The sequence below is a fragment of the Halichoerus grypus genome, chromosome 3 (genome assembly GCF_964656455.1).
Source record: "Halichoerus grypus chromosome 3, mHalGry1.hap1.1, whole genome shotgun sequence".
Lineage (NCBI taxonomy): Eukaryota > Metazoa > Chordata > Mammalia > Carnivora > Phocidae > Halichoerus > Halichoerus grypus.
Genome location: NC_135714.1, coordinates 31,696,978 through 31,710,202, shown reverse-complemented (window position 1 = coordinate 31,710,202; position 13,225 = coordinate 31,696,978). Strand labels below are relative to the sequence as shown.

The following is a 13,225-nucleotide window of genomic DNA, read 5'->3' as shown; positions in this document are numbered from 1 at the left end:
ACCAACTGTGACTTCTAGAGATTAAAAAAAAACGCAATTATTTGGACTGAAGATTTTAGTGGATAAGATTAACATCAGATTAGGCACTGCAGAAGAAATGATTAGTCAATGTATAAACATAGCAATTAAATTGATCCAAGATGAACCACAGAGAGAAAAAAGACTGAAAAAAAAATAGATGAGGGCGCCTGGGTGGCTCAGTTGGTTAAGTCACTGCCTTCAGCTCAGGTCATGATCCTGGAGTCCCGGGATCGAGTCCCGCATCCGGCTCCCTGCTCAGCAGGGAGTCTGCTTCTCCTTCTGACCCTCCCCCTTCTCATGCTCTCTCTCTCTATCTCATTCTCTCTCTCAAATAAATAAATAAAATCTTTTTAAAAAAATAGATGAAAGGAGGCTTAGTGATTGGTGAGAATAATATCAAACGATCTACCATAATTGGGAAAGGAAAAAAGAGAGGACAGAAAAATATTTGAAGAAATAATGGCCAAAACACTTCAAAATTCACTGAAAACTGTACTTCATAAATCTGAGAAACTTAAAAACTCATGAAAAAAACCAAGCTACATAACAATCAAATATCTGAAAACGAGTGTTGAAGAGAAAAAATCTTAAAGGCAGTCAGAGAAAAACACACATTAAGTACAGAGAAATAGACATAAAAATGATTACAAACTTCACCTCAGAAATTTAGCAAGCCAGAAGACAATTAAATAACACCTTTAGAGTGCTGAAAGAGCAAAGTCAACTTGGAATCCAATATCTGATGGAAATAGCCTTCAAAAACAAAAGTGAAATAAGGGTGCCTGCATGGCTCATTGGTTGAGTGTCTGAAGCTTGGTTTCAGCTCAGGTCATGACCTCAGGGTCATGAGATCAAGCCGCACGTCCAGCTCTGCACTCAGCAGGGAGTCTGCTTGAGATTCTCTCTCTCTCTCTCCCTCGGCCCTTCCCCCTGTTCATACACACACATACACGCTCTCTCTCAAATAAATAAATAAATCTTAAAGACAAAAAAGCAAAAAAACAAAAACCAAAGGTGAAATAAAAACATTATCAGACAAACAAAACTTGAGGAACTTTGTTGCCAGCATATATATACTAAAAGACATGTTAAAATTATTCAGGCAAAAGCAAAATGACAACAGATGGAAACTTGGAATACCAGAAATGGTAAATATGTGGACAAATAGAAAAGATTTGTTTCCTCATTTTTAAATTTCTTTAAAAGTTAATCAACTATATAAAGCAAAAATAAAAACAATGTATTTTTGAGATTTATCAAATGCGTAAAAGCAATATGTATGACAATAGCTTGAAGGACAGAACGAGAGCAGAGGAAGTCTAGAGTGCTAAAGATTTTATGTTATACATGAAGTGGCATAATACTATTTGAAAGTAAATTATGAGTTAAGATGCATATTGTAAAGTGTAGAGCAATCACTAAAATAAAATAATAAAATATATCTCACCAACAGTGGAGATAAAATGGAATATTAAGCAGTACCAATTAACTTAAAAGAAGCAGGAAAAGAAGATAAAAGTAACAAGAAAAGATGAGACAAAATGAAAACTAATAGTAAATGGTAGACTCAACCATATTGATAATTATATTACATGTAAATGGTCTAAAGACTCCAGTTAAAAGTCAGAGATTGCCAGACTAGATAAAAAATTAAGATTCTATTATATGCTGTGTAGGAACAAACCACTTCAAATATATAGACAGGATAGGTTAAAACTAAAAGGAGGGAAAAAGATATACTATGCAAACATAAATTATAAGAAAGCTGGAGTGGCTATATTAGTATCAGATAAAGCATGCAATATAAAAAGGAATATACTAGGAATAATGATAAAATATTCAATTTATTGGGGAGATATGACAATCCTAAATGTAATAGAGCTTCAAAATACATGAAGCAAAACCTGACGAAATGAGTCAGGGTTCTGGGAATCACTTAAATTCTCTGAAGTGAATCAGTTGTGTGGCATTGGGAAAATCATTTAATCTGTGAGTGAAAGTTTACTCCCTTGTACAATAAAAATAATCACACATATTTCATGGGTATTTTGTGAGGATTAGATAAAAGTATATGTGAAATTAAAAAAAAACCAAAACAACAAAAACCCAACCTGAATTGAAAGGAAATTTAAAAATCCGCAGTGACAGTTGGAGTATTCAACACTTTTCACTTATAATCAATAAAGAAAGAAGGCAAAACCAGCAAGAATATTGAAGACTTGAATGATACCATGAATCAACTGTACCTAATTGGTATTCATAGAATACTCTACCCAACAACAGCAAAATTACACATTTTTTAAAAGTTCACCTGGAACATTAATCAAGAGAGACCATATGTTAGTCATAAAACAAGTTCTAACAAATTTAAAAGTATTGAAATCATAGGGTTTGTCCTCTGACCATAGTGAAATTAAATTAGAAATCAGTAACAGCTATTTGGGAAAACTCCAAGTATTTAGGAGTCAATAGCACACTTCTAAACAACACATGGGCCAGAGAAGAAATCATAAGGGAACTTAAAAAATATTTTGAACTGAATGAAAATGAAAACATATCAAAATTTATGAGGTGCAGTTAAAACAGTGTCTCAAAGGAAATGTATAGCATTAAATGTTAATATTAGAAAATAAGAAAGGTCTAAAATCAGTAATTTAAGATTCTATCCTAAAAAGCAAGAAAAGAATATATGTTGGCTAATTGAATTTAAATTTAAAAAAATTGTTTTAAAAAAGGCAAGAAAAGAAGAACAAATTAAACCTAAAAAAATAGAAGGGAGAAAATAACAAAGATAAAAGCAGAAATCAATGACATATAAAACAAAAATAATGGAGAAAATCATTGAAACCAAAAGCTAGTTGGAGAATTTCAACAAAATGTATAAACCCCTAGCTAGATGCATTAAGGAAAAAAGGGAGAAGACACAAATGATCAATATCAGTTACACACCACTGATGCTACCAACATTACAAGGATAATAAATGAATATTATGAGTATTTTGTTGTCAATAAATGCAACAACTTAGATGAATGGGCAAATTCCTTAGAAGATACAATTTGCCAAATATGACTGAAGAAGTAGAAAACCTGAATAAGCCCTGTATCCTCTAAAGAAATTAAATAGGTAAATTTAAAAATTTCCCACAAAGAAAACTTGAGGCCCAGAAGATTTCACTTTGAATTCTATCAAATGTTTAAGAAACATACCAACATTTCACAAACTCTTTCAGAAAATGGGAGGATGGAATACTTTCCAACTCATTTCATGAGGCCAGCATCACCTTAATACGAAAATCTGAGAGTGAGCTACAAGAGAGAAAAAAAGAAACAGCATGAGACCAATATGACCCATGAACATAGACATAGAAATCCTTAGCAGAATACTAGCAAATCGAGTCCAGTAATCTCTAAAAGAAACAATACATCATGGGGGGAGATTATTTCAGAAATGTCAGAAAATCTAGAGGAAGACCTTTGAAGGTGGGGGTGCATGCCAATGGAAAGTAAAAAGTAAAAAGCGAGTATCATTAGCTTCAATAGTCTTGATTTTCATCCTTTTAACAGCTGACATTTCTGAACATTTACCACAACCCAGGAAGCAAGTTCAGAGCTATATGTGATTTCTCTTGTTTAATCTTTACAAGAACCCTATGAGGTAGGTACTATTGTTGTAGGCATTTTATAAATAAGTAAACTAAAGCAGAGAGAAACTTAAAAACCTGTCCACAGTCCCATAGCTATTAGGATTTGGACCTATATTGTCTGTCTCTAGATCCTGCACTCTTGCTAATAATGCACCACTCTACAAAGAACTGCTCATTTTCTGTGCTTTTGCCTATCAAGGCTTATTTCGTTACTCCTGAACATTTATCCACTTTTTCAGTCCATAATTAAGAACTTCCATCTGAGTAAAAATATTAAGTAGTTCCAAATGCAAAATACTTCTAAAATAAAAGTATGTGTATTAAATTATAAAACTTATAATACTAGCATGGAAGATGTACTCCATTATCACCTCCTAAATTTTTATGTGGCTACAACTTTCAAAATTTTAAATGCCTAGATCCTTCAACCTAGTAATTCCATCCTAAGAAATTATCCTTTAGGAAAACACACGTACATATGCACATAGTCAAGGATGTTCACTGCAGCAATGACTAGAAAATTGGGAACTACCTAAAAGATCACCAGCAGGGAAATGGTTAAATACATCTGGGACATAACCAGGCCATACAGTGGAATACTATATAGTCCAAAAGAATGCGCTTGATCTGTACTGACAATATATTAAGCGAGAAAGGCATATCGCAGACCAATATATGTAGCCCGATGCATTCTCTATTAGAGAGCTCACAAAAATATCTGTTACATATAAATGCTTTTGTATATATTTAGAAAATAAATACATGGATGCACATGAAACTCAAAATAGTGATTAACCCTAGGGAGGAGGATTTGGTTGAAAGGATGAGGGAGGGAAGTCTTGAAATTTTCCTCTTTTGTTTTGTGCACTTCTATACTGTTTGAATTTGTTTTAACAAGCCCATACTACCTGATCTTCATTCTTAAAAAAAATAAAGGTAGCATGAGAATTCTTCCCCTTGAGGTTCTTTTCAACTGTACAGCTCTAACTTCAAAATTTGAGATGGGAAAAGAAGCAGTTAAGGCGTTCCCTAGTGTCCTCCTTCGATTAAAATATTTTAGTGATGTCCCATGTGTTGGGGATCAAGTCTAAACTCCTTGGGGCGCCTGGGTGGCTCAGTCAGTTAAGCGTCTGACTTCAGCTCAGGTCTTGATCTCAGGGTCCTGGGATGGAGCCCCGTGTTGGGCTCTGTGCTCAGCGGGGAGTCAGCTTGTCCCTCTCCCTCTGCCCCTTTCCTGCTTATGCTTGCATTCTCTCTCTCAAATAAGTGAATAAAAAATCTTAAAAAAAAAACCTCAACTCCTGAGTGTAGCACTGCAGGTTCTCCTAAATTTGGCCATCTGCCTCCCTGTCCCGTGTCTTCAGCAGTCCTCCAACTTACAGACTCTGCCCTCATCGGAATGTGCTAGGACGTGGATTCCGAGGATTCTCCGTGATTATTGCTACATGTTAGCTGCACCCAGGTTGCTCACTTGCCTCTAAAGACATCCTCAGCTACCTAACATTTGTTCTGTTCTTTGAGACTCAGTTTAAATGTCACCTCCTCCAGAAGATCCAGCCCACTAGCCAGCTGCACTCGGTCTGGGCGTTGCTCCTAAATGCTCCATGTTCCCAGGCGTACCCTCTGTATTATATTACTACCCTACTGCTCCTTGTTTTCGTATCCCGTTTCCCTCTAGGTGAGAACCTACTGAAGGCAGAAGCTGCGTTTTGTGTCTCTATACGAGCCTTGCCCATCCCAATGCCTGGCTATTGGAGGCCCTTAGCAAGTGGCTGTTGGATCGTACAATGCTCACATCCCCTTTCTGGAATCCACTCATTGGCAGCCTCAAAGAAATATGGGAGACCAGATTTTAAAATTCCTCACTATTACTTCTTTCCATAGAGACTAACTTAAAATTTAGATCCACAAAACCATAGCACTTTAGAACTGGAAAGGACTTAAGAGTTATCTAGAGGAGTTGTTTTCAATCAAGAGTCTGTGAACTACGGGCACCTGGGTGGCACAGTCGGTTAAGCCTCTGACTTTTGGTTTTGGCTCAGGTCCTGAGATCCAGCCCCGCGAGGTGCTCTGCGCTTAGTGCAGAGTCTGCTTGAGATTCTCTCCCCCCTCCCTGCCCCTCCCATTTGTGCTCTCTCTGTCTCTCTAAAAAAAAAAAAAAAAGTCTGTGAACTAGTGCAAGTCTTCATACTCCAAAAGGCAAAATGAGAAAAATATGAGCAATAGAGCAGATTAAAAAAAAAAAATCGGGTTAGATGCATTTGGTTTAAATGATGCTTTCTTATTCAGAGATTATGTCTCCCTCTTGTTTTAAGGTTATTTATGAATTATGTGCTTGTAGGGTTCTTTTTTTTTAGTTTAATTGGTCTATTAAATAAAAAAATCTGGAAACCCTGGCTCTTGTGTCTTTCACCTCAGAACTAAGACCCAGAGAGATTATCACTTTGCCCATAGTCAACAAAGAAAAAACTGTTTCAGTCCAGGATCCTTCTGCTGTGATGTGTAATGCAATTGCGTATGTATACAAATATTATATATGTTTGGTGTGATTGGTTTTCTGTTCAGTATTTTAAATCCAGAAATGCAACAGTCAGTTAACATATTTGTTGTATTACAATGGAAAACAGGCTTGCTGTTTGACAAGTGTCTATAACCATATGGTACTGCTGTCTGTTAGTATTTGGTGAGGTTTTAAGAAATGTCAGTCTTGAAATTGTATATATGCAATATTATTATTGACTTTGATATGGAAATAAAGACTGTTTACTATCAAATTTTGGATGCTTTCTAAGTTTGAAAGTGCCGTAAGCATCTTAAAAAAAGAATTTAAAGTGACTTTGAGTTTGGCTATTGCTTCAATTCTGATCTTAAACATCTGAATGCTGTCCAACTAAGAAATTCCACTTCTGAGAGTTTATCATGAGAAAAGAATGAGAGATGTGTGCACAGATATACAGATAATGGTGTTCATTAAAGCATTTGTGTTAAAGATGAGGGAAAAAACACAAATGCCCAGTAACAGAGAATTGGTTAAATACATTTTGATGTAGTCCTATATGGCTGTATTTTTACCTTCCTTTGTATACTTGTTTGTGTTTTCTAATTTTTATCTACCACACATTGTACTTATATAAGTAAAAAGTTTAAAAATCTGCCTTAACTTAACATTTTGTCCAAAATAATGTTTCTTACCTGTTTTTCTTATGCTTTTTTTCCAATTTGACATTATTGATTAATATAATTTGATAGCCCATCAAAGTTCAGTATATATTGACTCTAAATTTTATTTTTTCAAATTTAGCTTTTACATCTTCTGTTTTTATGCAGTTTAGTTTGGCTTCGTATCTGACACTGAGCTGCTATGGGTCAGCCCACAATCCAATGGAAAGTTGGCGTTCTCATTTTGAACACTATACTCTCTGGCAAGTTCGTGTTCTAGGCTTGTACATTCTAATTAGCTATCAGTGAGGGCAAGCACAACCATAAACTCAAAGATCTAAGGACATTTGAAGGTGTAATTGGTCTAAGTATTTATTTTTCCTCTAGATCTGGCTGCATCTTAGCTCAGAGTAGGAAGGTTGGCCGTGGGATTTACTAGGGTTGCAGCCTGTTGGCCTAAAAACCAGAAGGAATAGCATCTGAGCATTTCCAGCCCCCAAGAAAGCCTCTTTGAGAGAGGAAGACAAGAGATGCTTTATCACATCCTACATATGTATGCCTGTGTGTGCGTACCTGTGTGTGCACCAGTGTGTGTGTGTGTGGGTGGGTGGGTGGGTGGGTGGCTGAGAGATGAGGGGGAGGGGGGTGGGAGGGAGAGGGGAGAGGGAGGGAGGGAGAGAGAGAAAGGTGAGCGGGATTGTGTAAAAGTGTTTCTGGAATCTCTGGCACGAGGTTAGTTCTTATTCGCTGTTAACAGCTTCCAATAGTTCTTCCTAGTAGTTTTTCTACTTTTAATTAATTAATTAGCTGTTCAATGTCGGACTCTTTCTAGAATGTAAGACACCTGAAGACTAGAACCATGTCCCCGCCCCCCCAAATCCCAGTACCTAGCACAGTGCTTTTTATATATGTAGTGAGAATTTAATAAATATTGGTTAAATAAATGCCTGTATGGGTTTCAAAAACCCTCATTTACTTCTGTTGGTACCTTGTCTAACAACTTCTACGGCTGCTGTAGCTTTTCTTCTTTCTAGAAGAGGACCATTTCATCAAACTGAAGGAGGGGCTTGTTGACTATTTCTGCAGCAGGAAGGGAGGCCCACCCCTCATCCATTGTAAACTTTAGAAAGTGGGACCCAGGCCTCAGCCCTGTTCTTGTCAGGCTCCTCCCTTTCCTAGCTGCTCCTACTCTCCAGATAGTTTTGTTTCAAGGTTCTCGGTAACACAGGGCAGCAGCCTTTTGAGGACAACTGATGTGGATTACCGTGTGCCTGTGGGAACTCCAGCCACCTCCTGAACACTGTGGGCCTCCATCTTTAATTTGCGCAACATACTGCTTGCCTCCAGAGAGCAGGGTGAAGGCACTGATTTTTGCCCGATTTGTTCGGTGCTCTGTCTCCAACTCTAAGGATGTGCATAAGTGCCTGCTCCGTGGGCACTCAGTAACTATTTGCCGAATGAGTGAACAAGTGATGGAATGTCCTCGTGGCCTTTGAATAGCATCTTGTGTTTGATGCATTCTCTTGGCTATAGTTTGCCCAGTTAAAAACTTGAAATGTGTGCTGTTGATGAAGAGGGCCACCCTTTACGGACGCTCTTCCCCAAATTACAGTTCCAGTCCTCTGCTACATAATCCTTCTAAACTGGATTCCACTTCTTTCATTTCCCCTTACAGAACATGCCAGACTATTAATATTGGCAATCACATGCTAGTCTGTAGGTTATAAATTTCCAAATTTTCTGATCAACCACAGATTTTATAAATATAACACATCCGCCTTTTTTTTTTGGTAAAATGCTGTACTTTCAAATCAGTTTTTCCATAAGAATACCAATTTTTGCTATGTGATTCGGAAATTAGACAAGTGGGGATAATATACACTAAACTTAAAATTAGTCTGCCTTCTTTTATAAACAACAAAAACCTTGTCACTCCCAATTTGTCTTGTCTTACAGGAAGCTCAGAGCGAAGATTTGTGCCCCCTTGTGCTATCTATTTTTACCCTCAACTTCCTTAAAACAGTGATTTCACCTATTTCCCTTCATTACCTTGTTCTTTTAATCTTTTTAAAAAATATGGCATCGTGCTTTGTTGAAAGCGGCCTCAAATTCTTTTTCAGTAGATGGGAATTTATAATTAATGAGAAGAAAAATATTTCCCTAACCAACCATTGACAGGTGCTTTTCAAAGCCCACATTCCAAGATGCTATCAATGTCTCCTTCTAACTCACTGGCTATCAGCCTTCTTACTGAGCCTGATTTCTCCAGCATTACAAGTGTGGGAAAACATGGGTGTTATGCTAGAACATCAGAGTGCGGCAGAAAGAGCCCCGGGTTTGTAGACAGCAGAACTGGGCTCTTGTTACAATTCCACTTATTAGTGGAGTAATCTTAGATAAGTCATTTAGCCTCTCCGTGCCTCAATTTCTCTTCTATACATTGGGTATAAGAATCACGTGCTGTACCTACTGCACTGGGTTTTTGTGATGTAAATGATATAACACATGTCTAGATGTTTTGTAAACATTACGGTTGTCTGCATTTCTGTGTTCCCCCACAAATCTGTATGTTCTTCAAGATCAGGCACTACACCTGGTTCATATTTGTATTTCCAGGGCCTGGTTTGTGACCCAAAGATGCACTTTAAGAGAGGGCACTAGATGTGGGTGACATGAAGTTACCCATACTTTTATTTCAGGAATGCTCTGCTGGTGTCTTGTTATTAACAAACCTTCATTGATCAGCTGGACTTAACTGAATACCTTTTGCATGCTTTCTATTGCCTCTAGGATACTGAATTGAGGAAGACGTATAGAAAATAAACAGAAAAATGGAAGGGCATGAACACACATACACTCACACACCATTATAGATTCATAAATGTCAGGGGTCACAAAATGGTGACTTGAGGGCTAAATCTGCCTCCAGACAGGCTTTCTTTTTTTTTTTTTTACATTTATTTTATTTTATTTTATTATGTTATATTAGTCACCATACAATACATCATTGGTTTTTGATGTGGTGATCCACGATCCATTGTTTGCGTATAACACCCAGTGCTCCATGCAGTACGTGCCCTCCTTAATACCCATCACCAGGCTAACCCATCCCCCTCCCCCCTCTCCTCTAAAACCCTGTTTGTTTCTCAGAGTCCATAGTCTCTCATGGTTCATCTCTCCCTCCAATTCAGACAGGCTTTCTTTGGCTCAAACATTAAGTTTTAAAGTATACCCTGATAAGGGGCACCTGGCTGGCTCAGTCAGTGGAGGACGCGACTCTCGATCTCGGTCAGAGTTGTGAATTTGAGCCCCACGTTGCGTGTAGAGATTACTTAAAAATAAAAATCTTAAAAAAAATGTCCCCCAATAATTTGAAATCCAAAAATGTGGATTTTCCCTTCCCCTGAAATTGTGAACAGCCGGTCACACGAGGCCAGGTCCCTCCAAGGGGGACCGAGGCAGCTGTGACCATTTCAGGCACGTCCTTGACAGTTCAGGGAGGCAGCCCCGTCACTTCCTGTTGTGTCGTGAACACCGAGGCAGAAAGGAGCTGTGGCCCGTTATCACATTTATTGTGCTTAAAGAGCATTTACTGCACACCGGGCACTATTGTAAGCTCTTTGGTTCCCCATCTATCTACCTGTCACAGGTTAAGAAACTGAGGCATAGTCAGTGCGCGACGGATTCAGAATTCCAACCCTGGTCATCTGACTTCCAAGTTCTCACCATTAATCACTCAGCTGTGTCACGTCTCGGCAGGGAGAGGAGGATATGAAAAATCATACCTAACTACAGCGCAAAGTTGTGCCAGAGCACTGTATTCTGTCTAATTAGAGAAGGACTCACAAAGGCAGTGTGCAGAGTTGTAGAGTTTTAACGATAAAAAGAATCATTAGTCCAGGCATGTTAAATGTACTGTGCATAGGCTTGTTCCAGACCTGAGAGCCGGGCATACAGAGGGCAAGCCGGGCTAATGCAGCTGAGTGAGGTGGGGACAGAAGACAGACCCGGGGGTGAGGTGTGGCAGCCGAGCCCTACGACCTGGAGCTGAGATCTGATACCAGAGGAGAGTAGTCTGACCTGGGCGGGTGAGGGAGGCGATAAGGCCGAAGTCCTGTTTGACCAACGTGATGTGGGATGAATCGGCATTCTTAAGGAGTCCTGCTGAACTTCATTCATTGCTTTCACAATATCAGAAAGTCGGTTTTGTAATGCAGGTGTCCCTATAATACTGGCCTGACTGTTTACTTCTGCTTCAGTCCCTGAGCTTATGAGCAAATACTTTAGGCACTATAACGAGCAGAAACTTGAGACAGAGCTTATCTTGTAATGCCGGGTTTTGCATCATATCCAGGGTGTGGTGTTACTTTAGAAGGCAAGTTCAATAATTACGTGTTTACAGATTGAGCAAACAGTGCATGTGCCCTGAGATGGCTCAGAATTTATACTTTGAGAGCCCAGGGAACTGACTGACTTAGCTGGACAGCAGCCTCAGTACCCAGATGTGTCAAGTGGTCACAGTATATTCAATATATATATATGTACATATACATGTATGTAATATATATATATGCATGCACATATTCAATATATGTGTGTGTGTATATACATATAGATTTATACACGTACGTACTTTCATTTTTGAACATTTATGTAGCACCTTGTCTTTAATCATACTTATTTACAAAACAGCCCAGAAAGCTTGAAGATGTTAAGTGAATCAATTAAAGCTAATTCAGGCAAGCCCAAGTCATTGACCTACCCAGTGTCCCTCTCTTTTTTATGTATGATCTATTAACTGTAGTACTCTGTGTTTTGGTGTTCCCTAATAACATAATGAAGTGACCAAAATTAAGGTTAAAAGCATTAGGGTCATTTAAACTGCCTCTTTTAGGAAATAAAAATGCTGATTAACCAGTTATATTCCTTTTCTCTTGCTCTATTATTATTTCTCTCTTCCAGAGACAGATTGGAACCATGTTGACTTCGCTGCTCTTAATAGTGCTTGTCAAGTAGTGTCATACAGTAAGTGTTTATACGCATCTGTACTGATGATTTGTGGCTCACACCTCCACCTAGTCTCAGTTTCCCTGGCTTATTTCCTTGAGATAATTTCTTCCTTTTCTATTTTTGCATTTTCAAGAACAAGGCAAGGCATAATAGTTATCCGATCCAGGGCTTTCTGAACACATTTGAAAAATGGCAATCCCTTCCTATTCTAGCTTGATAATAAACCTAAAGGCAAGCTTTCAAGCACTGACTTGTCCTTTCCCTCCTCATTCCAGCTACTACTCACTTAAAGTGCAGGGCTTTGAAATTCTCTGCTTAATTGGGCTACATGTCACTGCTGTCTGTGGAAGTGGCTTTAGGAGGCAGGTGTGGGTTTTTTGGGCCTCCTTTGCTGTGATTTTACATGTCGTGTTTGCATTGCTACACTAGCTCCCAGGACCAGGCAACATCCTTAGCTTCCCCTGGGGCGGGTAGGAAGGGGCACACCCTAGATTGTTCTACTCCCTTTGAAGTAGATGACATCGGAGTTTGGCCCTTACTTGCTCTGGTTATTCAGACGTTCTGGACTTAAGTTTCTGTTCCTTTTGGAATGGTCATCAGATGTCCACATGGAGACTTTTGGTCTACTTAGAGCTATGCTAGGAGAAGCATGAAATTACTTCCCGAAGGGTGTGGTCCTACCCCCTCAGAACCGGAAAAGGGGCGGCCATGTTTGGAACAGTAATCCATCCTGTGGAGTGTCAGTTTCCTTATCTGTAAAGTGTAAGCATCAGACAAAATTGCCTCTAACATCTTCTTCTTCTTTTTTTTTTTTTTAAGTTTTATTTGTTTAAGTCATCTCTATACCCAATGTGGGGCTCAAGCTCATGACCCTGAGATCAAGCGTCGCATGCTCTTCCGACTGAGCCAGCCGGGGGCCCCCAAGATTGCCTTTTCTAATCAAATATTCTATGAGCCACAGAAGGCTAAGAATACATATAAACTGAGAATTCTGAAATTTTAACAATCATTTGAAAAAAATGAGACTCTGGCACCAACCAACAGGACTGAGAGCTTGCAGACAAAGAGAATTAAGGTTGAACCCAGTCTGCCCATTCCTTGCTCTGTGACCCTTATATATTTCTTCTCTCTAGGCCTTAGGTGTCTCCCCCTTAAAATGGAAATGCTGGTATCTACATAGTGGAGTTGTTATAAGGATTTAATAAATGTACATAGTATATTTTAAGTACTACATGCTTGGCTGGCCCATTGCAGCCACTCTGTAAATGGTGACAGTCATCTTCTGACTGTATGGTTTTGGGAACAGCGGAGGGTTTGGAATAGATTCAATCTAAGGAAGACGGCTTATAAAGTCTTTGGAGTTGAGGAAGGACTAAGATTGACGTTGAGGA

General features: G+C 38.7%; 1 long non-coding RNA gene across 1 annotated transcript in view; it reads left to right on the top strand.

Moving 5' to 3' along the window:
* LOC118548646 (uncharacterized) overlaps positions 1–13,225 on the top strand; it is an 83,891-nt gene that overhangs the window by 17,982 nt on the left and 52,684 nt on the right. The gene's annotated exons all lie outside the window — the stretch shown is intronic.